Source organism: Sciurus vulgaris (genome assembly GCF_902686455.1).
Source record: "Sciurus vulgaris genome assembly, chromosome: 8".
Classification (NCBI taxonomy): Eukaryota; Metazoa; Chordata; class Mammalia; order Rodentia; family Sciuridae; genus Sciurus; species Sciurus vulgaris.
In genome coordinates this window covers 85,599,463-85,623,343 of record NC_136468.1, presented here as the reverse complement: position 1 = coordinate 85,623,343, position 23,881 = coordinate 85,599,463, and the positions used below count along the sequence as shown (strand labels likewise).

Here is a 23,881-nt window from a genome sequence, read left to right as displayed (position 1 = left end):
GTGTTTTGTAGTTTTCATTGTAGAGATCTTTTACCTCTTTGGTTAGATTGATACCCAAGTATTTTATTTTTTTTTTGAGGTTATTGAGTTGTTTTCCTCATTTCCCTTTCAGCTGTTTCATCGCTTGCGTATAAAAATGCTGTAGATTTATGCATGTTGATTTCATAGCCTGCTATTTTGCTGAATTCATTGATGAGGTCTAGAAGTTTTCTGGAGGAGGTTTTTGGATCCTCTAAATATAGAATCATGTCATCCGCAAATAGTGACAGCTTAAGTTCCTCTTTTCCTATTCATACCCCTTTAATTTGTTTAGTCTGCCTAATTGCTCTGGCTAGAGTTTTGAGGATAATGTTGAATAGAAGTGGTGAAAGAGGACATCCCTGTCTTGTTCCCGTTTTTAAAGGGAATGGTTTCAGTTTTTCTCCATTAAGAATGATGTTGGCCATGGGTTTAGCATAAATAGCCTTTACAATGTTCAGGTATGTTCCTACTATCCCTATTTTTTCTAGTGTTTTCAGCATGAAGAGGTGTTGTATATTGTCAAATGCTTTTTCTGTGTCAATTGAAATAACCATACGATTCTTATCCTTAAATCTATTGACATGATGGATTACATTTATTGATTTACGGATGTTAAACTATCCTTGCATTCCAGGAATGAACCCCACTTGATCGTGGTGCACAATTTTCTTAATATGTTTTTGGATACGGTTTGCCAATATTTTGTTAAGGATCTTAGCATCTATATTCATCAAGGATATTGGTCTAAAATTTTCTTTCCTTGTTGTGTCTTTTCCTGGTTTGGGTCTGAGGGTGATATTAGCTTCATAGAATGAGTTCGGTAGGGTACCCTTCTTTTCTATTTCCTGGAATACTTTGAGAAGTATTGGAATGAGTTCTTCTTTGAAGGTCTTGTAGAACTCAGCTGAGAATCCGTCTGGTCCTGGGCTTTTCTTGGATGGTAGATTTTTAATGGCTTCTTCTATTTCATTGCTTGATATTGATCTGTTTAAATTATGTATGTCCTCCTGGTTCAGTTTGGGAGGAGCATATGTCTCTAGAAATTTGTCAATGTTTGGTACTTTCTATTTTGTTGGAATACAGATTTTCAAAGTAGCTTCTCATTATGTTCTGTATCTCAGTGGTGTCTGTTGTGATATTTCCTTTTGCATCATGTATTTTAGTAATTTGAGTCTTCTCTCTCCTCTTTGTTAGTGTGGCTAAGGGTTTATCTATTTTGTTTACTTTCTCAAAGAACCAACTTTTTGTTATGTCAATTTTTTGAATAGTTTCTTTTGTTTCAATTTCGTTGATTTCAGCTCTGATTTTAATTATTTCCTGTCTTCTACTTTTGCTGTTATTCTGTTCTTCTTTTTCTAGGGCTTTGAGCTATAATGTTAGGTCATTTAATTGTTGACTTTTCATTCTTTTCTGGAATGCGCTCCATGCAATGAATTTTCCTCTTAGTACCGCTTTCATAGTGTCCCAGAGATTTTGATATGTTGTATCACCATTCTCATTGATCTCTAAGAATTTTTTAATCTCCTCCCTGATGTTTTTTGTTATCCATGTTTCATTAAATAGCATATTATTTAGTCTCCAAGTGTTGGAGTAATTTCCTTTTTTACTTTGTCATTGATTTCTACTCTCAGTCCATTATGATCTGATAGAACACAAGGCAGTATCTCTATTTTTTTGCATTTCCTAAGGGTTGCTTTGTGGCATAACATATGGTCTATTTTCGAGAAGGTTCCATGTGCTGCTGAGAAGAAAGTGTATCCACTCGTTGATGGATGCAATATTCTATATATGTCTATTAAGTTTAGGTTATTGATTGTGTCATTGAGTTCTATGGTTTCTTTGGTTGGATTTTGTTTGGAAGATCTATCTAGTGGTGACAGCGGTGCGTTAAAGTCACCCAGAATTATTGTGTTATGGTCTATGTGATTCTTGAAATTGAGAAGGATTTGTTTGATGTACAGGGATGCACCATTGTTTGGGGCATAAATATTTACTATCGTTATGTCTTCCTGATTTATGGTTCCCTTAATCAGTATGAAATGTCCTTCTTTATCCCTTCTGACTAACTTTGGTTTGAAGTCCACTTTATCTGATATAAGAATGGAAACCCCCGCTTTTTTACTGGGTCCATGTATGTGGTAAGTTTTTTTCCCATCCTTTCACCTTTAGTCTGTGGATGTCTTTTTCTATGAGATGAGTCTCTTGCAGGCAGCATATTGTTGGGTCTTTCTTTTTAATCCATTCTGCCAGTCTATGTCTTTTGATTGATGAGTTTAGGCCATTAACGTTCAGGGTTATTATTGAGAAATGATTTGTATTCCCAGTCATTTGGCTTATTTTTGGTTTTTAAGTTGGCTTGGTTTCTCCTTTGAGTGGTTTTTCTCTAAAGTAGTTCCTCCCTTTGCTGACCTCCATTGTTGTTTTTCATTTCCTCCTCATGGAATATTTTGTTGAGAACATTCTGTAGTGCAGGCTTTCTATTTGTAAATTCTTTCAACTTTTATTTATCATGAAAGGATTTTATTTCATCTTCAAATCTGAAGGTTAGTTTTGCTGGGTATAGGATTCTTGGTTGGCAACCATGTTCTTTCAGAGCTTGAAATATGTTGGTCCAGGCCCTTCTAGCTTTTAGAGTCTGGGTTGAGAAGTCGACTGCTATCTGTATTGGTCTCCCCCTATATGTAATCTGATGCTTTTCTCTCACGGCCTTCAAAATCCTATCTTTATTTTGAATGTTAGGCATTTGCATTATAATGTGCCTTGGTGTGGATCTGTTGTGATTCTGTGCATTTGGTGTTCTGTAAGCCTCTTGTATTTGATTTTCCATTTCATTCTTCAGGTTTGGGAAATTTTCTGATATTATTTCATTGAATAGGTTGTTCATTCCTTTGGTTTGTATCTCTGTGCCTTCCTCAATCCCAATAATTCTTAAATTTGGTCTTTTCATGATGTCCCATAGTTCTTGGAGATTCTGTTCATGATTTCTTACTATCTTCTCTGTTTGGGCAACTTTATTTTCAAGATTAAATATTTTGTCTTCATTGTCTGAGGTTCTGTCTTCCAAGTGGTCTAGTCTGTTGGTGATGCTTTCCATTGAGTTTTTTATTTGGTTTATTGTCTCCTTCATTTCAAGGATTTCCGTTTGTTTTTTTTTTTGAGAATCTCTATCTCTTTTTTGAAATGATCTTTGGCTTGCTGCAGGTGCTCTTTCAGCTTATTGGTATTATCATTCATTGCCTGCATTTGCTCTCTTATCTCATCCTTTGCTTCATGAATCATCTTAATCATGTATAATCTGAAGTCCTTTTCTGACATTTCTTCTAACATACTGTCATTGGATTCTATTACTATAGAATCTAGATTTGTTTGGATCATTTTATTCCCTTGTTTTTTCATGTTGTTCATATATCTTCCCCTCTAGCGCTGCAGATCTGGGGTATTGCAGAATTTCCCCTATAGGCTTATAGTGGCCCTATAGGTTTCCAAAACCCTTTCTTTAAGGGGAGATCAATATTAGCAGTACCCAAATCAGACACTATGCAATCCTAGACCAAATAGCCCCTATGGGGACAATAACATCATGTAAATAAGGGAGAAAGCGACTCTGAGGGAACAGGTAAACAGAAGGAAAAGAAAGCAAGAAACGTAAAGAAATAAAAACAAATATTTTTTTTTAAAAAGGAGAAAAAAATCTACTGTATAATAGTCATATACTAATGAAACCTCCCAGTGTTCAGTAGCCTGATGTATGAGAGGTACCTGACAATGAGCATCAAGCCTCCAGCAGATGTCTCAGGATGGGATTTGCCCCACCCGAAGATCAGAGCTCTAGCTTCCAGGATTATCCAAGATGGCTGCTCTGGCTTCCAAATGTTTTGGCAAATGGGAAGCTGCAGTTCAGGGGTGGACATGCTCAGCTGGAGGTCCTGGAGACAGGATGCAGTTGGTCCCGCAGTGGTCCTGGAGGTCAGGTGTGTTTGGTGTGGTTGTGGGATCCAGGAGGACAGGTGCAATCAGTTGGTCTGGGTTCCCGGTGATAGGGTGCAGTCAGTTGGTCTGGGGGTCCTGGCGGCAGGGAGCAGTCAGTTGATGTGAGGGCCCCAGAGGCAGGGAGTGATCGGTTGGGCTGGGGGATCCTGGAGACAGGACTCAGTCAGTCTGGCCAGGGGTCCTATGGGGCCTGGCTGTTGTCTCAAAATGGCGGCAGCCACGTGTAATCAAACCTGCAGGTACTGTGACAGTGAACTTCCAGGCAGCAGCAGGCAGCTGGTTCTCCACTGGCAGTCTGCGGTCAATCTGCTGGCAGCTGTCGGACGATCGAGAGGTGAACCTCGAGTGTTGGGTGATGGATAGAGGTAAGGCAGGCAATGGACAGGTGAGAGGCAGGCAAATGGCGGATGATAGACGCCTGATAGTGAGCAATCTGCTCTCAAAAAAGGTGTCGATATGCTGGCAGACTTGCAGGTGATCACAGCAGACAAATGGGGTAAAGAGCAGGGGATCGATAAGCAGCAAAAACTGCCTCACCGAGAAACAGATATCCTCTGCTTGAATCCGGCGTTGCAGAGCGACAAGGAACGCAGCCTCCCTCTAGACCGCCATCTTGGATCTCCTAAGTTCCCATTCTTGCAGTTGTATATGATCTGGAGTTTCACTGGCCATGTATTCATATGTGAACATAGGAAAGTGATGTCCAAAAAATTTCCAAATATAGAGAAGTATAAAAGTATGATAATAAAACATATCTAATAACCAGATTTTAGAAAATTTTAAAAGTACATCGTATATGAAAGAGTATACAAATTTCACAAGTAGGCTTGCTGTATACTTATAAAGCAAATATGCCTAATTAGCCACAATAAAAATCCAGATATAAACATCACCAGCACTTAAAGAGGGTATTTCACGACCTTTCCCAGAAATTGCCCCATAAGATAACACTATTTCAACTTCATCCAGAATTGATTTTTTTTAGTATAATGTGAGATAAGAACAAGGTTGGATCTTTTTTCAACATTGCTATCAAATTGACCCACCTGCCCTTCTTGAAAAGACCATCATCCCTGACCCTTGCATGAGAGTGTCACCTGTGTTACAGGTGAAGCGACTGAATGAGTCAGTTTCAGAACTCCATTTGGCTCCATTGTCTATTTGTATATACATGCACCAATACTATATTGTAATATACTCAACTTTATATACTCTTTGACTGTATTGAGAGTCATTCAACACTGTTCTTTAAGATTTCAGTGCCATTCTTAGTACTGAATTTCCAAATAAATTTTAGAAATGGGTCTTAATTGGCAAATGCTACTGCACGTTTTATTTGTATTATATTGAATTTATAAATCAATGGGGAGGGCAATTGGTAAATTCACAATATTGAGTTTTTCTACCCATGAACTTGATATATGGCTACATTTATTTTAGGACTTCCTAACTTCTCTTTCTTAGTAATGACTGGGAGTTTTCCATTTAGGATCTTTTGTTACATTGATATCTATGTTTTAATTTTTTGCTAATATAAATAGGATCATATTTCTTTCTTCTGAAAATATATAGAAATACAACTGATTTTAGAATATCTACCTTTAAGCAATTTTGACTCAATATGTGTATTAATCCTAACATTATCTGAACATAATTATGTATAAATAATGAACTTATTTCTTGTTTTCAATTTCTAAATCCTTTATATCTCTACATACCTTATTACATGGGCTGATATCTCCAGTGAAATATTAAATAAAAGTGGTACTAACAAACATCCTTCTTCTATTCTAATCTCATAGGGGAAAACTTCAATATTTCAACACTCAATATGTTAGCAATAGGTTTTTTTGTATTATACTAAGAAGGTTTCCTTTTGATATAAGCTCGATGTTTTTATTTTGAATAGGTGCTGACAATTATTGAATATTTTGGGGAGATCTAGTAAAATGATTGTATGATTTTTCTCCCTCATTCTATTAATATAGTGAAGTAAGTGCTTGATTTCTAAGTGTTAAACAAGCTTTGATTTCTGGAATAAACACAATTTCATTAATATTTTCCTTTTTCTGTATTGGTGAACTCAGTTTGCTAATATTTTGCTTTGGATTTTTATTTCAATGTCCATGACCTACATTGATCAGTAACTTTTTCTTACAGTGTTCATATTAATTCTCAGAGTTGGTCCACAGATTCTTTTAGATTTTTTGAGGATGTGATTAGATGTCTGTGAATAATGACAATTTTATCTATTCCCTTTCAATCTCCTTATTTGCTTGATTTATAACATCATCTATAATATTTAATAATAGAGCATAGTGTATATAAATGTATTATTCATGTTAGTTGGAAATAATTATATTTTTATCAATAAGTGATGAATATTTTGGCTTTATAGTGAATACCGTTTATCAGATTAGAAAGTATTTCTTCTCTGCTTCTTAAGAGTTACTTTTTTGTTATGGTTAGGATGTGAGGTGTCCCCCAGAAGCTCACATATGAGACAATGCAAGAAGATTCAGAGGAGAAATGATTGGGTTATAAAAGTCTTAACCCAATCAGTGATTTAATCCCCTGATAGGGATTAACTGAGTGGTAACTGAAGTGATAGGGTGTGGCTGGAGGAGGCGGGAATTGGGGCGTGGCTATGGGGTATATATTCTGTAGTTTTACACTGGAAACTCACTCTCAGCTTCCTGATCACCCTGATGTAAGCTGCTTCCCTCTTTCACCCTCTCCCTCCATGATATTCAGCCCCAGGAATGGAGCTGAACTTCTGTGAACTAAGCCCTCCAATAAATTTTTCATCCTCTACAATTGTTCCAGTCAGAACTTTTAGTCACAGTAGCAAAACAGCTGACTAAAACACTTTTTAAATTAATTAGGGTTTTAAAAGGCAATGGGAATATCTTATGCATAGAGAATCTTATGTGTTTTTTTTTCTTTTAATCTGTTAATGCAATGTATGTCAGTGATAGTCTTTAAAGCATAGACACATCTAGAGGTGATTTTTAGAATGTAGTTTTCATTTTTTACTACTATTTTACTTGGACATTTTTTGTTTATTCCCATAAGTTAGATTTGGTCTTTGATTTTCTTATGTTCTTGTCAGGGTTTTGTTAACCTTAGAAAATAGGTTGGTAGGTATCTCTTCTTTTAAAATTCTCAGATACAGTTTATATGAAGTGAGGATTATTTTGCTTTATGATTCGGTCAAACTCACTTCTAAGCTCATCTGGACCCTGAATATGCGGAAAGGGGAGAACATAGACTTGGGCTGATTAACTTATATCAATAGCATTTGGTTAATTTAGGTGTTCATTTTTTTCTAAAAGTAATTTTGGTTATTGAGAATTTTTAAGAAAATTGACAATTTCATCTAAGTTTTCAAATTTGTTGGCATAGAATTGAGCACAGTATTTTATTATGATTTTTTAAATCTCTCCTACATTTGACTAAGTTTTTAAAAACAAATGTTTTTTTGAATTGAGGTAAAATTTATATAGAGTGAAATGCATAAATATAGAATTAGTTAATTTTTGATAAGTACCTACACACATATAATTATCACATCAATAAAGATATAGAATCTTTTCCATCAATTCAGAAAATCCTGTGTCTCGCCCAGTCAACCCCACCTCATTCCCCCTATGATAGGCAACCACTGTTTGATTTCTATCACATAGTATTCAAGAATAGATGTTGACTAATCTTGAAGTTCATATAAATGGAATTACACTGTTCCCTCTTTTGTTTAACTTGTTTTTGTGATTGACCATAGCATTATATGTATTATGTGTTGGTCAGCTGTCACTGTGACAAAATACCTGAGATGATCAAATCAACTTATAAGGAGAATAGGTTCATTTTGGCTCACTGTTTCAGAGGGGTCAGCCCATGTTAGGCTGTCCACATTGCTTAAGGCCTAGAGGACTTTTTTTAAAACCCCATGGCAGATAGGCAGCAGAGAGAGAGAGAGAGAGAGAGAGAGAGAGAGAGAGAGAGAGAGAGAGAGAGGAGGGTCCAGGATTCCAATATCCCTTTCTAGGTCGTGCCTCCACTGACCTAACTTCCTTCTATGAGGTCCCTACCTCTTAAATAGTGCCACCTTGGGGACCATGTCTTCCACACTTGACCCTTTTGGGGACATTCAAGATCCAATTATAGACAGAAATTACTGCTCAGTGGTATAAGGGTAATTGTCTTTGTCTATCTTGTTATTGGACATTTGGGTTGATTCTATTTTGGACTATCATGAATAATGCTGCTATAAAGTCTTTTTCATTTCTCTTGGTTAAATACCCAGGACTTAATTACTAGGTATAGGGTAGGATATACTCAACTTTGTAAGAAATTTCCAAGACATCTTTCAAAGTGGTTGTAGTATTTTACATCTCCTAATGTGTGAGCATTGCAGTTCTTCATGTCCTCTCCAACATTTGACATTGACAGTATTTTAAAAATTTTTCTTATTGGTACATTATAATTATACATAATAGTGGTAATCTTTTTAAGTTTACTAGTTTGAAGTGATTTCTCGCAGTGGATTTAATTTTCATTTACCCAATGAATAACAATATTCAATGCTTTTTCACATGATTATTGTCCATTAATATATTTTTTTGCAGAAATTTCTGCTAACAAGAAGAGTGAAGCAGGAGGCATCACAATACCAGACCTTAAACTACACTACAGAGTTATTAACAAAAATGGCACAGTATTGGCACCAAAATAGAAGACACAGAGACAAACCCACATAAATACAGTTATTTCTTACTAGACAAAGGTGCCAAAACCATACATTAAAGAAAAGATAGCCTCTTTAATAATTGGTGCTGGGGAAACTCGAAATCTATATGCAGCAAAATGAAATTAAACCCCTATCTCTCACCTTGCACAAAACTCAACTCAAAGTGGATCAAGAACCTAGGAATTAGACCAGAGATCCTGCACCTAATAGAAGAAAAAGCAGGCCCAAATCTTCATCATGTCAGCTTAGAATCTGACTTCCTTAACAAGATTCCTATAGCAAAAGAAATAAAGTCAAGAATTGACAAATGGGATGGATTCAAACTAAAAAGCTTCTTCTCACCAATTAATAACATGAAGAGAGAGCCTACAGAGTGGGAAAAAATCTTTAAATATGCACTTCAGATAGAGCACTAATCTCTAGGATATATAAAGAACTCAGATAGGGCCTTAGCAGAGCCAGGTCAAGGGAGGAGTTAGTTATTTTGGCCTGCCTTTTGGCAGGCAGGACCAGGTCATGGGAGGAGGTTTGATGGAGGGGTTTATTTAGAGTGGGGCAGGAGGGCAGGTAGGGAAACTGGAAGGAAAGTTTGCTCCCTGGAGCCTATTTCCATATCCTTCACTCTCCACTGGACTTTATCAATTGTCTGTGATCCAGGCCCCCGTGGTGGAGCCTACGGAAACTGAAACCCAGATTTGTGAGGTACTGGAAACCTTCAGGGACACTATAAATCGACAGAGTAGAAACTGTACTACCTCAGATCCCCACAGCTAGATGGGAAGACACACAAACAAAATGAAAAAAAAAAGGGGGGGGGAATAAAGCACTCCAAACAAACCAGGATGCTCCAATTATAGACTCCATTGACAAACCAGTAGAAGAAATGTCAGAGAAGGAGTTCAGAGTTTATTTAGTAAAACTGCTTCATGACTTTAAGGAGGATATAAAGAGTGAAATCAGAGCTATGTTTCAGGAGGAGGAAGATAAATAGAGATAAAGATGCTGAGATGAAATCTAGAAGAAATCTTTGAAATGAAGGAATCAATAAACCAAAATAAAAATTCAATGGAAAGTAGTACCACAGAAAAGACCACTTGGAAGACAGAACTTCAGGCAATGAAGACAAAATATATAATTTTGAAAATAAGGGTGACCACACAGAGAAGATGATAAATTGGGTGACGTTCCCTCACTCAGACACAATGCCTGAACAGCAGCTGCTGAAGCCAACTGAGTGGAGCCACTGTGACTACTTCTGGGCTGATAAGAAAGACCCCCAAGGCAATGGCACCATGGCGGGGTTCCAACTGCTGTTCCAAAAGCAACTGAAGGGCAAACAAATGCAGAAAGAAATGTCTGAATTCTTCAAGAGAGGATAAAGATTGAAGAAGAATATGCAAAGAACTTGGCTAAGATCTCTCAGAACTCCTTGGCTGCACAGGAGGAAGGCTTCCTGGGAGAAGCATGGGCTCAGGTGAAGAAGAGCCTGGCAGATGAAGCAGAAGTTCATCTCAAGTTCTCCGCCAAGATTCACAGCAAGGTAGAGAAGCCCCTAATGAACTTTCATGAGAACTTCAAGAAAGACATGAAAAAATGTGACTACCATATCGCTGACCTCCACAAGCAATTCGCCAGCCGCTATGCATCAGTGGAGAAGGCCCAGAAAGCCCTCACAGAGCAGCAGAGAGACCTGGAGATGAAGACCCAGCAGCTGGAAATCAAGCTGAGCAACAAGACAGAGGAGGACAAGACAGAGAAGGAGGAGGACAAGACAGAGGAGGACAAGACAGAGAAGGCATGGAGGAAGGCCACACAGGCTGGTGATAACCTCATGTTCTGTGTGGACCTCTATAACCAGGCCCAGTCCAAGTGGTTTGAAGAGATGGTGACCACCACTTTGGAGCTGGAGTGGCTGGAAGTGGAGAGGGTGAAGATGATGCCGGCAACATTTGTGCCAGTACACACGGTTGCGGCAGGAGACCGACATGTTCAACCAAAGCACAGTTGAGCCTGTGGACCAACTGCTTCAAAAAGTGGACCCGGCCAAAGACAGAGAGCTATGGGTCAGAGAGCACAAAACAGGCAACATTTGCCCTGTGGACATGGAGATCTAGACACACCTGTGTGGCCCCGGGGGTCCTGCCCAGGAGAGGAGATGGTGTCTCCTGCGGGGTGAAGCTGCCCTCCCACCCACTCTCCTGTCCACTGAGGAGAGAGGAGAGAGCTGGTGATTCCAGAAGGGTGATCTGGATGGCCCAGCTGGGGGTTCCCAAATATTCCCAGGCCAAGAAGACAGACCTGCAACCCTGCCCTTGTCTCCAAGACTGAAGCCCCCAAACCCCATGCCATGCTTGTTGCTGAGAACAAACTGAGGCTGGGGGGAAAAAAATAACTCAAAAAACTTAACAAAAAACAAATGACCTGGTCCATAAATGGGCTAAGGAACTGAGCAGACACTTCACAGAAAATGATATACAATCAATCAACAAATATATGAAAAAATGTTCAACATCTCTACTACTTAGAGAAATGAAAATCAAAACTACTCTAAAATATTGTCTCACTCCATTCAGAATGGCAGTGATCAAGAATGCGAGCAATAATAAGTGTTGGCCAGGATGTGGGGAAAAAGGTAGATTCATACATTACTGGTGGGACTGCAAATTAGAGCAGCCACTCTGGAAAACAGTATGGAGATTCCTTAGAAAATTTGGAATGGAACCACCATTTGACCCAGCTATCCCACTCCTCAGTCCATACCCAAAAGACTTAAAATCTGCATACTACAGTGATGCAGCTACATCAATGTTTATAGCAGCTTAATTCACAATAGCTAAGCTATGGAACCAACCTAGTTGCCCTTCAATAGATGAATGGATCAAGAATGTTCAACCAAAGCACATATATACACAATGGAATATTACTCAGCCTTAAAGGAGAATAAAATTATGGCATTTGCAGGTAAATGGATGGAGTTGGAGAATATCATATTAAGCAAAATAAGCCAATCCCAAAAAACCAAAGGCCAAATGTTTTCTCTGATACATGGATGCTGATCCATAACGGTGTGGGGCAGGGGAGGAATGAATGGAGGGACTTTGGATTGGGCAGAGGGGAGCAAGGGGATGGAAGGGGTCAGGGGAGTAGGAAAGATGGTGGAATGAGATTGGCATTATTAACCTAGGTACTTGTATGATTGCATGAATGGTATGACTCTACATCATGTTCAACCAGAGAAATGAAAAGTTGTGCTCCATTCACGTACAATGAATCAAAATGCATTCTGCTGTCATGTATAACTAATTAGAACAAAGAAAAATAAAATTAAAAAAAGAAACGTTTGCTAATATCTTTTGCCAAATTTTTAAATTTAATTGAGTTGTTTTGAATACAAGTCCTCTGTGGAATATATGCATTGTGATCTTTTCTCCTTTCTATGGTGGCTTGCTTCCTCATTTCTCAACCATATATTTTGATGAGAAGTGTTATGTTTATTTTGATGAAATCCAATTTATTATTTTTATGTTTAGTGTATTCTGTGTCCTCTAAAAGAAATCTTTGCCTACCTCAAATTCATGAAGATATTTTCCTATATTTTCTCTGATGGGTTTAATGCTTTTAACTTCTACCTTTAAACCTATAATTTTTCATGAATTAATTTGTATGTGGGGTTTGAAATTCATTTTTTCCAGTTGTTTCAGCAAAAATTATGGAAACTGCTTTATCCAATGAAGTCTTAATATCTTCAAGGAAAATCAATTAACTACATTATGTGTTAGTTCACTTCTGGACTCTGTTCTGTTCCTTTTGATTTTAACTCATCTCTTGAGGCCCAGAAGCAAGACAAAGAATAATTTCCTGTTGGCCTAGCTCTGTGACAGATATTTATGTCATATGATAGTCAACACAGTATGTCAAGCAATCATCATAGAAACTTGGGAGGAAGATTAAGTAGCTTCAATTTTACTGATGAGGAAATGATGCCCAGAATGGTTAAGCAAGTTGCTTAAAGAACACAGCTGGCAAGTGATGCAACCAGGATTTGACTCCAGATTTGTGTGCTTCCCAAGCCTCATAACCTTGGATTAATTTGAATTCTGGTTCTTGCTCTGCCACTAATTGTAGGATTTATGAATAATCAAATTTGCTTCTCTAGGTCTTAGTTTCTTCATCTGCAAAATGAGTGGGTTGGGCTAGATTATCTCTGAGTTATTTTTTTCCTCTATAATTTCAGGATGTGTTGAAGATAAATTTAATTTTCACTGTCATTAAAATGTTCCTTGGAAGGCTGGGAATATAGCTCAGTTGGTAGAGTGCTTGCCTTGCAAGCACAAGGCCCTGGGTTTGATACCCAGTACAGCAAAAAAAAAAAAAAAAAAAAAAAATATATAAATATATATATATATATTTTCCTTGGAACCACCTAGGAGCTTCTTTGACACTGAGAGAGTTTTTCTCAAGGACTACAGAGCATACAGAGCAGCTTCTAGGAAACCAGTGATTCAAATCCTAGGCAGATATTTTATGAGCCATTCTCTGCCCAACTTCTTGACTTCCCTTCATTTCTGCTCCAAACCTTAATATAGCCCAGACACAAAAATGATTTAAAATGAAAAATAATTATATGCAGCCTTTATAAAGAAAGTAATTGGGTCTACTTTGCCCCTTTGAATGGAGAAGAGAAATGACTGACTGGAGAGCCTAAAACAAGTCACCAGGGTCAAGTACTTCCAACCACTGTTTCTTCTGAACTTGTGTCCTGGAAGGATGCATACGGTCTTGAAAAGAGAACTCAATATCTGTTCTGTGGGGAGATAAAAAGAAACTCAAAGATGCAAACCTTAATGAAAAAGACTAGAGAGGAAGGATAAGTTTAAAAGTCTGTGAATTGAAATGGGTGGAATTGGAAACGATCATGCTAAGTGAAATAAGCCAATCCTTCCCAAAACCAAAGGCCAAATGTTCTGTCTTATGTGCAGAGGCTGACTGACAATAACTGGGGGTGGGGGGAAGAGGGGAGCTTCACCAAAGTAGATGGGGGGGAGGTGTGGGAGGAGGGAGGGAGGATGATGAGAATGGAGAAGACAGTAGAATGAATCAAACATAACTTTCCTATATTCATATATGAATACACAACCAGCATAACTCCACATCATATACAACCACAAGAATGGGAAATTATAACCTATGTATGTATAATGTGTCAGAATACATTCTACTGTCATGTATAACTAGAAAGAGCAAAATAAAAAATAAAAAAATAAAAGTCTGTGAATTGGAACTAGATTAAGACGACGGTTGCACACAATTGTCAATGTATTAAATGCAGCTGGGTTGTACACCTAATAATAGCTAAAACAGTAGAGAAAAGAAGTCCATGTACACAGCATTGTGTTGTCTGATCAAAGCAATGCTGCATCTGATGTTCTCCATCTGTTCCCCATAAAACTTTTGAAAAAAGAGATTAGATTTGGGCTTAGAAAAATTAAGTCCGAAGTGGGAAAGCCATACACAGTTTGGGCTCAATGCAAAGAATCCTGTCTTACATTCCTGTCTGGAATGTCAAAAGAAAAATAGGTTCTCCTGAAGGACTCCCAAAGAGGTGCCTACCGGTAGACTTATGTACAAATTATAAATGTACTTGGCATGGAGGACTGGTAGCTGGCTGGTACACTTGGGTGATTTTAAGGCTTTGCCAACCCAACTTTGATTCATGTTTCTTCTCATTTAAAAATTGTCCATGATCTCACCTTACCCATTGTAATGGTTAATTTGAATTGTCAACTTGATTGGATTAAAAGATACCTATGACTAAGAGGCTTCTTGGTGTGTCAATGAGGGCATGTCTAGGAATGATTGGAATGTGGGATAGTGGACTGAAGTGGAGACCCACCCTAAGCGTGGGCAGCACTGCCCAATAGGGTGGAATAAAAGTTTGAAGAACAATGAAGAGGATGCAGGTGCAAGCCGGGCTCTTCTTCAACGGATTCTTGATGATCCTCCATATCTGAGGATCTCGGACTCTTGCTTCTTAACTCTTCCAAAGCGGACTCTGCTTTGAACTAGGGTAGCACTGTTGATCTTTCTTGTTCTGGGGTTTCTGCATCTTGGGCTGCACAGCTGCTGGTTCTTTCAGCTCTCCAGCTGCAGATGGTCATTTTGGACTATGCTTTTTGGTCATGTCAGCCAATCTAATAAATCCCCTTTTATAATCATACTTCCTATTGATTCTGTTCCTTTAGAGAACCCTGACTAATACACCCATAAACACTTGATTTAAACACATGATATTATTTCATTAAGGAGTCAGGAATTTAAAGGATTCAAAGGGTATGGATATTAGAGACAGTCAAATCTCCAAGAATGTTCTGCTTGGGAATGCTTGTTTTGTTCCTCTGGAAAGTCATTGTAAGCCTAGGATATAAATCAGACTTATAAGTGGCAATATAACAATGATTTCCAAAAAGAATGATGATTGCTAAGTTTCAATTACTTTTGCTGCAAATACCCCAACTCTAGTAGTATAAAATGGCAACCATAAGTTGTGTAGGTCAGGAATTCAGGAAAGACACAATGAAGATGGCTCGTTTCTGTTCCATGATATCTGGGCCTCACCTAATGACCTGACAGTCTAGAAGTGACTGATTTGGGGGACTGGAGTCATTTGGAGTCTTCATTCACATGTCCAGAGCCTGCACAGGAGCACCTACACATGGCTTCTCCATGTGACCTGGGCTTCCTCACAGATGGCATTGTCAGGGTAATGAGAGTCCAAAAGCAAGTGTCCCAGATGGCAAGGTGGAAGCTACAGCACTTCTCATGACCTGGTCTTGGAAATCGCACAGCATCGCTTTGACTGTATTCTACTGGTGGTAAGTGAATCACAAACCCACCCAGATTCAAGGGGGAAGAGACCCGAATCTTATTCTCCATGGGAGTGTAGCAAGGTCACATTGGAGAGGGCATTGGGAAGGGAGATGTTTTCACAGCCCCTCTGGATACTATAACCTTCCACACTGTTACCATCCTTCTGTAATATCATCAAGCTGCCTCTCACCTTCTCTTCTGCGGCCACGCTGGAGCCACTGGGCTTCCTGCCCTCCTCATTATATACAGTTTGCATGTTACTCCCCTTTTCTTTCTTTTTTTTTTTTTTTCTATTGCCACATTTAATTAATTTCATCTCAAGGCACACCACTCTTATTTTCTTTGTAATGAATTCTCTTCTCCCTCTCTCTTCTCTCTTTTTCCATTTACAATTGAGGGGGAGAGCTTTCAACTCTTAAAATGAATAATAAAAATCTGAAGAGACTCCTGAAGGAAAAGGAGCTGGATCTTTCAACATGTGCTTAGACATACTGGGGAGTGAGTACTGTGGAAGTCCCTCAACGAGCTAAGGGGGACTTTTCTTAGAATCTCAGAAGTCCTTCCCTGCCTTTCTAGTAAGCCAGATTTCCCCCAAGAATAAGAACTTAAGATAAATTAAAAACTCTATTTTAGTCATATTTTATTTTAGTTATATCACAGCATAAATAAGTCTTTGTGGTTTGGCCTGGGAATGTACTATGTATTCCAAGTTTTTAACCAGTGACTACCAAATGAGCTGTAAAACCCAAGGCCTCCTAAGATAGGGGTGGCTGCATAATGCTTCTGAGGCTCCCAGCAGTAGATGGCGATTTACAACTTGCTTAAGCATTTTGGCCAGCTGGAATCCTGGCCAAGGGAGGAAATCCTCAGATCCAACAACCATCCTTACTCTGCTGAGTGTGGCAGCAGCCAGGGTCCCAGAGCCATCTTCTGACTCCAGGGCTCTGTCCCTTCTCCTCCATTCACTACCCTCATGGCCTGGGGCTTCAGGGGAAGCTGTAAAGGTATTGCACTGGTCTAATGGAATTTTACTTTCCAAAGCCCTTCTGGAACAAACTACATGCTCCATCAGATTTCTGAGAGACTGTGTCTGATTGGGAGCTGAAGAAGGTAGACTTCTACAACTAAAACCAAACGAAGCTCTGCATCTCACCCAGGGTTCTCCCAGAATGGGGGCAATGAGTGTGATCTGGGAGAGGATAGAATTGTGGAATAAATCCCATGATAAGATCTTCCAAGTACTTGCTCAGTGAAACATGCTGGTTATTGGGTCCAAGCTAAAAGCAACTGTAACTGTCACTGTCAGGAGTCCTGCTTCATGCCAATGTGACATGGCTCTTATGAAATTGTAGGAAAAGAAGAAAACAATTGTTGCCAGTATATTGCCACAAGAAACCATCTCCAATTTTCCAGTAAAATAAAAGCATTGAATCATTGTGTATATTTCCTTAAGAAATAAAACAGGGTTTTGAACCTAGGGCTACAAGGGGAAATAGGGACAATAAAAAAATCTCCTTTAGCAGATCTCCCACCAGTGGCCACTGCTCATCACCAGGTAAGTGCCTGCTCAGCCTTCAGTCCTGCAGAAGCCAGGAATGAATGCCCTGATGTTTCTCACCTCCAGATGGCAAAGTGAAAGCTGTGACTGCTCTTGTCTGCTTCTTCCTTGCTTCTTTCTTCATGTACACCCTGCCATTCCACATCTGTTGAACATCAGAGTTCTCCTGGGAACACACATTCCTTCTTGCATTGCAGGTACTTTAAAAAAAAAAAAAAAAAAAAAGGCTCTTGTAGAGACCACCTTAAATACTGCTCTCATCCCAGCAGTTTCTTATTAAAGTCCCATTTGTACAGGAGGATAATTTTCTAGCTGGAAAGCAATAGACACAACTTAAATTTATTTTTAAAGAAAAAAAAATTCAGCACTAACGCGTTTAGAGTCTCCTGCTGGGATGACAGGCTACTGAATTATTCTCCTCCAAGCTACTTGTAGACCCATTAATTGAGAAATTAGAGAAATAAGGGCACATACGCCTATGTAATTAAACTGCCCATTTTGTCTCCTCGCTAAAGCAGTTTCCAAGGATGTTAATTGTCTGGCGAGTTTCTCTGTGCCTGGTAGATCTTGATAAGTTGTGCACTAAAAAAGAACTTCTCCCACCTTTAAAGTGTCAGAGGACCTTTCCCCCCTTCCTTTAAGCAGATTTAGCACTTTGAAGAGTTAGTGACAAATGTAAGGAATATTTCCTTTGCTGTGCCTCTTGGCATATTGAATGTCACAGGCCTCTTCCTGCCATTACGTGATAAAATTTTCCTATTGGATTTTTTGGTTGCCTGGGGCTGTGGGGAGGGGGATTTCCTGAGAGCAGCCACCAGATCGCTATTTTGTTTGCGGCAAGCCATTCATTTCCTCACTGTTTTGCTTTATAGAAACTCTATTTGATTTCTGTGTCTGCAGTTCTCCCCCTCATCCAGTGTCTGCCGTCCATCACCCTGGCTGTCCTGCTGCCTCTGCAGATGAATTCTCCTCTTTATGAGGATTCTGAAAGAAATGGCTATCAGTGCCCTTGGCCTCTCTGTGTCTCTATCAGCCCTGACCCTTCCTCTTGATAGTTAATTGTGTCTTTTCTCCTGACTTTTATTTGTAAGGGAGAAAACACATATATGCTTTCCCTTAGGGGGAAAAACATTGATAAACGGCAATGTAAAAGAGGGAAATTGTGTTTTGCACAGTTTTTAAACAGCAAGCCATGATGACTGGCAGCAGTCCATTCAATATTTTTTACACTGAGAGTTTATAGCCATTGTTTATTTGTCCCAGATCTTCTGGGATAGTCTCAATTTCAAATATTCTGCCCTGCTGTTTTCTCCTCAGATAAATGCACTCGCAAATGAGAAAGTAAAGGAGAAAGAAAGAAAGAAAGAAAGAAAGAAAGAAAGAAAGAAAGAAAGAAAGAAAGAAAGAAAGAAAGAAAGAAAGAAAGAAATCTCCTTTGGTGATTTGTAGGCTCAAAAAAATATAACCAAGTTGAGTATCTAAGTAAGCAAGGATAGAGTCGAGAGTTAAATGGCCCAGAGGAAATCGAGCCTATTTATAAGAGGCAAATGTACATGTGATTTTGCTGCATGGTAAATTCAAATAATAAGCAGGTCAATAAATAAGTAGAATTAGATATACTGTCAAATTAAAAAAGAAAAAGCACATGCATTAGAACAGAATAGATTTGGGTTGGAATCCTGACTCCATTATGCAGAAGTAAAGCTCCCACCTGCCCATCTGAACTTTAGCATATAATAAATGAGAACACTACTACTCACCTGATGAGAACAGTAATACTCACCTGTTGGGAGACTAAGAGAACCAAGTGCCTAGCACAGAGAATTGCTTTGAGACATGTGATATGAAGATATGATGTGTCGTATTGTCTGCTAGCCCCTGAGACAGGAAGAAGCAGGAAAGCATTTCTTTCCCTGGGTTTTGTCTTTAACCCAATGAACCTAGATTGCCCAGGCCTGGAGCCTAACTGACCAGGCTTGGATGAGCTGGGCACTAGAGTGAATCCAGGGCTTTCCTTGGATGTCCCTTGTTAAAGATGCCATCTCATCTGTGTCCCCCTAGAATACAGATCCAGCTCTAGAGCATCTTAGAGATACTGCTCTTCCAATCTTTTTTTTTCCTACCCTGCTCTCCCTGCCAGGGCTATAGCAGAGAAGGTGGCCTTCCAAATTCACTTTCCTCATCTTCTTCCTAGGGCCCCATAGTACAAGCGATGAGCAACTTTTTGTCCCATACCATCCACAACCACTGGACACTGGCATTTCCAGATTCACTTAAGTGCACTCAGAATCTTGGTGACAGCTGTTGGTCAATCACTCTTTAGATCATTCCAGAAGAGGATTCTGAGTTAATATAAGTAGGATCTAGTTAACCAATGAGTCTCAAAACTCTGGAGTATTAGTCTCATCTGTGAAGTTTATTAGAAATGCAGACTTCTGGATCTTTCCTCAGCAATTCTAATTTAGTAGCTATTTCAATAACATTAAAAGAATGTGTTTCTCAATGCTTCTGCTATTCGTTAGCTACAGCATGCCAAGTTCAGTCTAAGCGCTTTATATATACAATCCATTTACGTTTACCCTCAGTTCTGTGAAGCAGTGGTTATTTACCCTGTCCAGACAGCTTAAGAAGTCAAGGTTTGGAGAATTTATCACCTGACTGAGCTCACTGAGGCTGGCCAAACTATGCAGATGAGCAACCTAAATCTTTGTGTTATAGGCTACTCTTGCATTTGGTCACATTTCTTAGGCCCACCAGCTTCTAACCAGATCCCCAAACCTCTACTTGAACTGAACTAAATCTGTTTTGGACTTTGCTGGGCCAAGTACGTACTTCTAACTTTGTTTATAAAGCAAACAACCAAAACTTAGCACTTTCTAACTGTCCTTCTGAGTAGTCGAGAGCCCTAAAAGGTCCCATCTTGCCTTGTAAAAGAACCATTACTAGATATAAAAAATATCCACTGTCCCCAGTGTTCTTACCCTCCAATAAAAGAGTTATTGCAGATGTCTTTCTATATATCTTGTCTCTGAAATAAAGATGTAATAGGCCATCATTTCTGTAATCCCTTTAGGATTTTTTTTCTACATTTCAATAGCAGTAATGTTCCTTCAATATGCTTTTTCATCCTGTTAGTCTAAAGTGAATGTGAGACAGTTTGAACTAGGTGACTTTATTATTATTTTGATGTTTCTACTGTTTTCTACTGAATAAGAAACATATAACCAAAAGCTCACTGACAACTCTGATTGATACAATTTCCCAGGGGTATTAACATTATGCTTTGAATGGCACTACAGAAAACTAAATATTATTTTACTAGCCATTCTATTTAGCATGAATTTTGGGTGTCAGAATTGCATCCAAAGACTGTAATCCCTATTAACTGCACTAGTAAAAAAATTGTGCACGCACTTGGTATAACATAACTAGAAGGTCTCTCAACATGGAGAAGAAACTTCTGCTTTCAGTTACAAAGAACAAGAAGAGGATGAGAATCATTTTGAGGAGTTGTTAGGAGAATCAGATGTTTTGCTTTGAAAAAGTAGGGAATCCAATGATGATTCATGAAAGTGAGAGACTTGCCCTCTTTTTATCTGGAGGTTGTGTCTATAATTTTAAAAAAGTTGACTTGGAAAGCATTTGAGAATCTATTTTCAAAAATCTGGATGGCCAGTGTGTCTATGCCAATCCTAACTGGAGGTCCTATTTTCAATGGGAACAGGCTGGAATGTTTCTCTGGAATCTGTTTGTCAGTTAACAGAGCCAGAATGGCCTCCTGGAAATTCAGTTTCAACAAATCATATTCCATTACCCCCAAGCAGAGCCACAACATATGATTGTGCTCGGATATTCAGGTCCCGTGGTGTGTGGCCCTATGAGTCACCTGCCAGCCTGTGCTGATGCTAATGCAAGGCTGTATTCCCCCAGAGGTCCCATTTGCCAATAAAAAGTCTGTGGGCTCAGCTACCTCAGTGGAACTAGGTAATCTAAGTTTCATCTGGTCCCCTCTTTCCTATTTATGTCACTTGAAAAATGTGTCCATTACTAACAATTAGAGAATCAGGAACAAAGACCATTCCAAGAAATGGACCAATGGGTTCGATCCTCTGTACCACACATTAAAAAAGACCCAAAATATTACTTAATTTTAATTTATATTACATTAAATTTATATTTTAATTTAACTTAGTTATTTTGGATGCTCAGGAATAAATATTATTTATAAAAACTACAACTAATTCCTCATGATTTAAAAATCAAGTTTAAAACTTTAAACAAATTAAATGTAAACAACTGACAGCAGTATCTTGGGGGAAGTGTTCAGCAGAATCTTTTGTTTTTTAAATAAAAATGAATTATTTTAAATTTTAAAAAGAAGCAACAGTAACCAGCAAGGGAAAATGCATGGCCATACTGAAGGACAGTGTTTAGCTTGCCACAGGAGAGCCCCAAACATCAACGAGGGAGTGCTATGGGAAGCAAATGTGAAGCTGTGTTGCAGAGACCCAGTCATGGGGCTAAACAAAAGCACCCTCGGCTCAAGTCACTCAAGTACCCAGATTCATGCATCTGTGTCTTTGGAGCATCTGCCTCCACCAGGAGACATTTGGTAATGTCTGGAGACTTTTTTGGTTGTCACACCTGGGGAATGTGCTATGACATTGAGTAGGCAGAGGTTAAGGATGCTACTAAACATCCCACAACAGACCATTCAACCCCACCCACTCCACCCATGGCAGAGAATTATTCAATTTAAAATGACAATAGTGCTGTGGTCAGGCAACTCTGTTTTATCAGGTCTTCATTCAACTTTGAGCAAAATAAAACTGAACACACAACAGCAAACCCTTACTGTACAAACTTAATAATTAGGAACTTTGTCTCATACAATAAGTAATATCAAGGTTACCAGGCCAGAGCTTGTATTGTAGTTCAGAGATGTCAGTAAGGACCCAGAATCCCAAAAGGGGTATTGGAAGATGCACATTTTAGTTACCAATTTACTAAGTCAATTGAGCTTGCTAGTAAGAAAAAAATCAGCATGTGGCTGTCATAGAGGCAATGGCTGGTGGCTACAAATACACTTTTCTTTTTCGGAGAATCCTCTGCCTCTCACCTGCCTTAACAGCTTGGAAAAATTCTACTTGGTCACTTTCTGCCCAAAGAGGCTCTTCTCTGGAGTATCCCATGTTATTCCTAGGTACTACTGATCTTTTAGAATCAGATGTTTCAGTCTCTGGGGACAAGAAGAACCTCAAGACCAGAAAGGGACCCCAAAGTTAAAGAAAGGAGCTTTTCTTGTGAGAGCAGTAGCCAATAAGTTGGACTTATCTCTTGTAGACAGATGGAAAAGTCATAGTAAGAAGCCATCTGAGATCAGGATAAAGAAATGCTAGTGAGAAAAGTACATTAGATTGGTTGTTATTTTTAATTGAGCAAGGTTAATGATTTTAAGTGAAATCTAGTAGCAAACTCAAAAACATAGCGAGGATTTTAAAAAGGGTCTCTCACAAACCAATATATATCAAGGAGTGGATGGGAAAAAGAACAAGCAAATCCAAATGATTTGTATATTATTACCAATGCAATACTACTTAAAATTAAAATGACAAAAATAATAGTCATGAGGCAAAAATCTTTGAATCAATCTTCAGTCCATTGCAGCTCCATTGCAAAGAAGGATGTTGAGGTCTTACTTGAGCTTGCAGGAATGGTAGAGTGACATTTTGCTAATTAGTAATGAGTAAAATCTTCCATGCGTGTGGAAGGGGAAATGGTGTCTGATGAGACATATGTTTTCCTTTCCATGACCTTGTTTGTAAGTCCCAGCAAATATGTCAGTTGACCCCAGAGATGGTGGTCCTGAAGAGAGCAGATCATAAGACCTCCTTATGATAGTGTGTGGACATTCCCTGAAATTGTCAAAGAAATTTCCAACACTTGCCAGTCCAGAGAAAGTTGATGAGATTTATTTTAATTTTTCTTTATGTCATTCCTGCACTATTAGAACATTTGTTGGTGGTTTCCAGGGGCAGTTATTACTTCCGAAGTATCCCATTATCTGAAAGTTGCTTATTACAGTAGTCTAATAAACCAGTCCCCTTAAGGGGGAAGTTCTTTGGTCAATTTTAAAAATGAAACCTTGCTGTCACAAAACAACTTCGACTACACACAACACAGTTCTTAACAGGTTGCTTAGTGGGGGACAGATCAGGATTTATTGAGCTCTATAAGGGTCTCCCTAGTAATTGGTTACTTTTTATTTCTTTTTGTTTTTTGTTCTGATTTCCCTTGAAACAATATTTGTATCTTTCTCGCATACACACAATCCTTTCAGACTGAAAGATTTATACTATTTTTAAACACTTGGTCTCTCCCTGAGAATTTCAGTCTGTTGGTAAGGAAAGCTACTTAATTCTAGGTTCTGAAGAGCCCCTCAACTATAGTGGAAGCTGTCAGTAAATACTTAGTAATCAATTTCAGTAGCATTTGCACAGAATGATCAAAATGGCACGGCTATACATGCATTAAGTGAGATTGGAGTGATACGTTTTAGCCTATTTTCGGACCTACTTAGAGTTTCCTTAACAATATATTTGATATAATAGAGCATGTGTTTTGACAGAGTGTGAGGGAGAAAAAAGAAATCTGAACATAATGACCATAAGTGTGTCCTCCAATTGCATTTCTAT

At 38.7% G+C, this 23,881-nt stretch overlaps 1 pseudogene across 1 annotated transcript; it reads left to right on the top strand.

Moving 5' to 3' along the window:
- Positions 1–9,916: 9,916 nt before the first annotated feature.
- Positions 9,917–10,883, top strand: LOC306667913 (growth arrest-specific protein 7-like; annotated as a pseudogene). Its single transcript has one exon. The product of its transcript is annotated as a growth arrest-specific protein 7-like (transcript).
- The last annotated feature ends 12,998 nt before the right edge of the window (positions 10,884–23,881 follow it).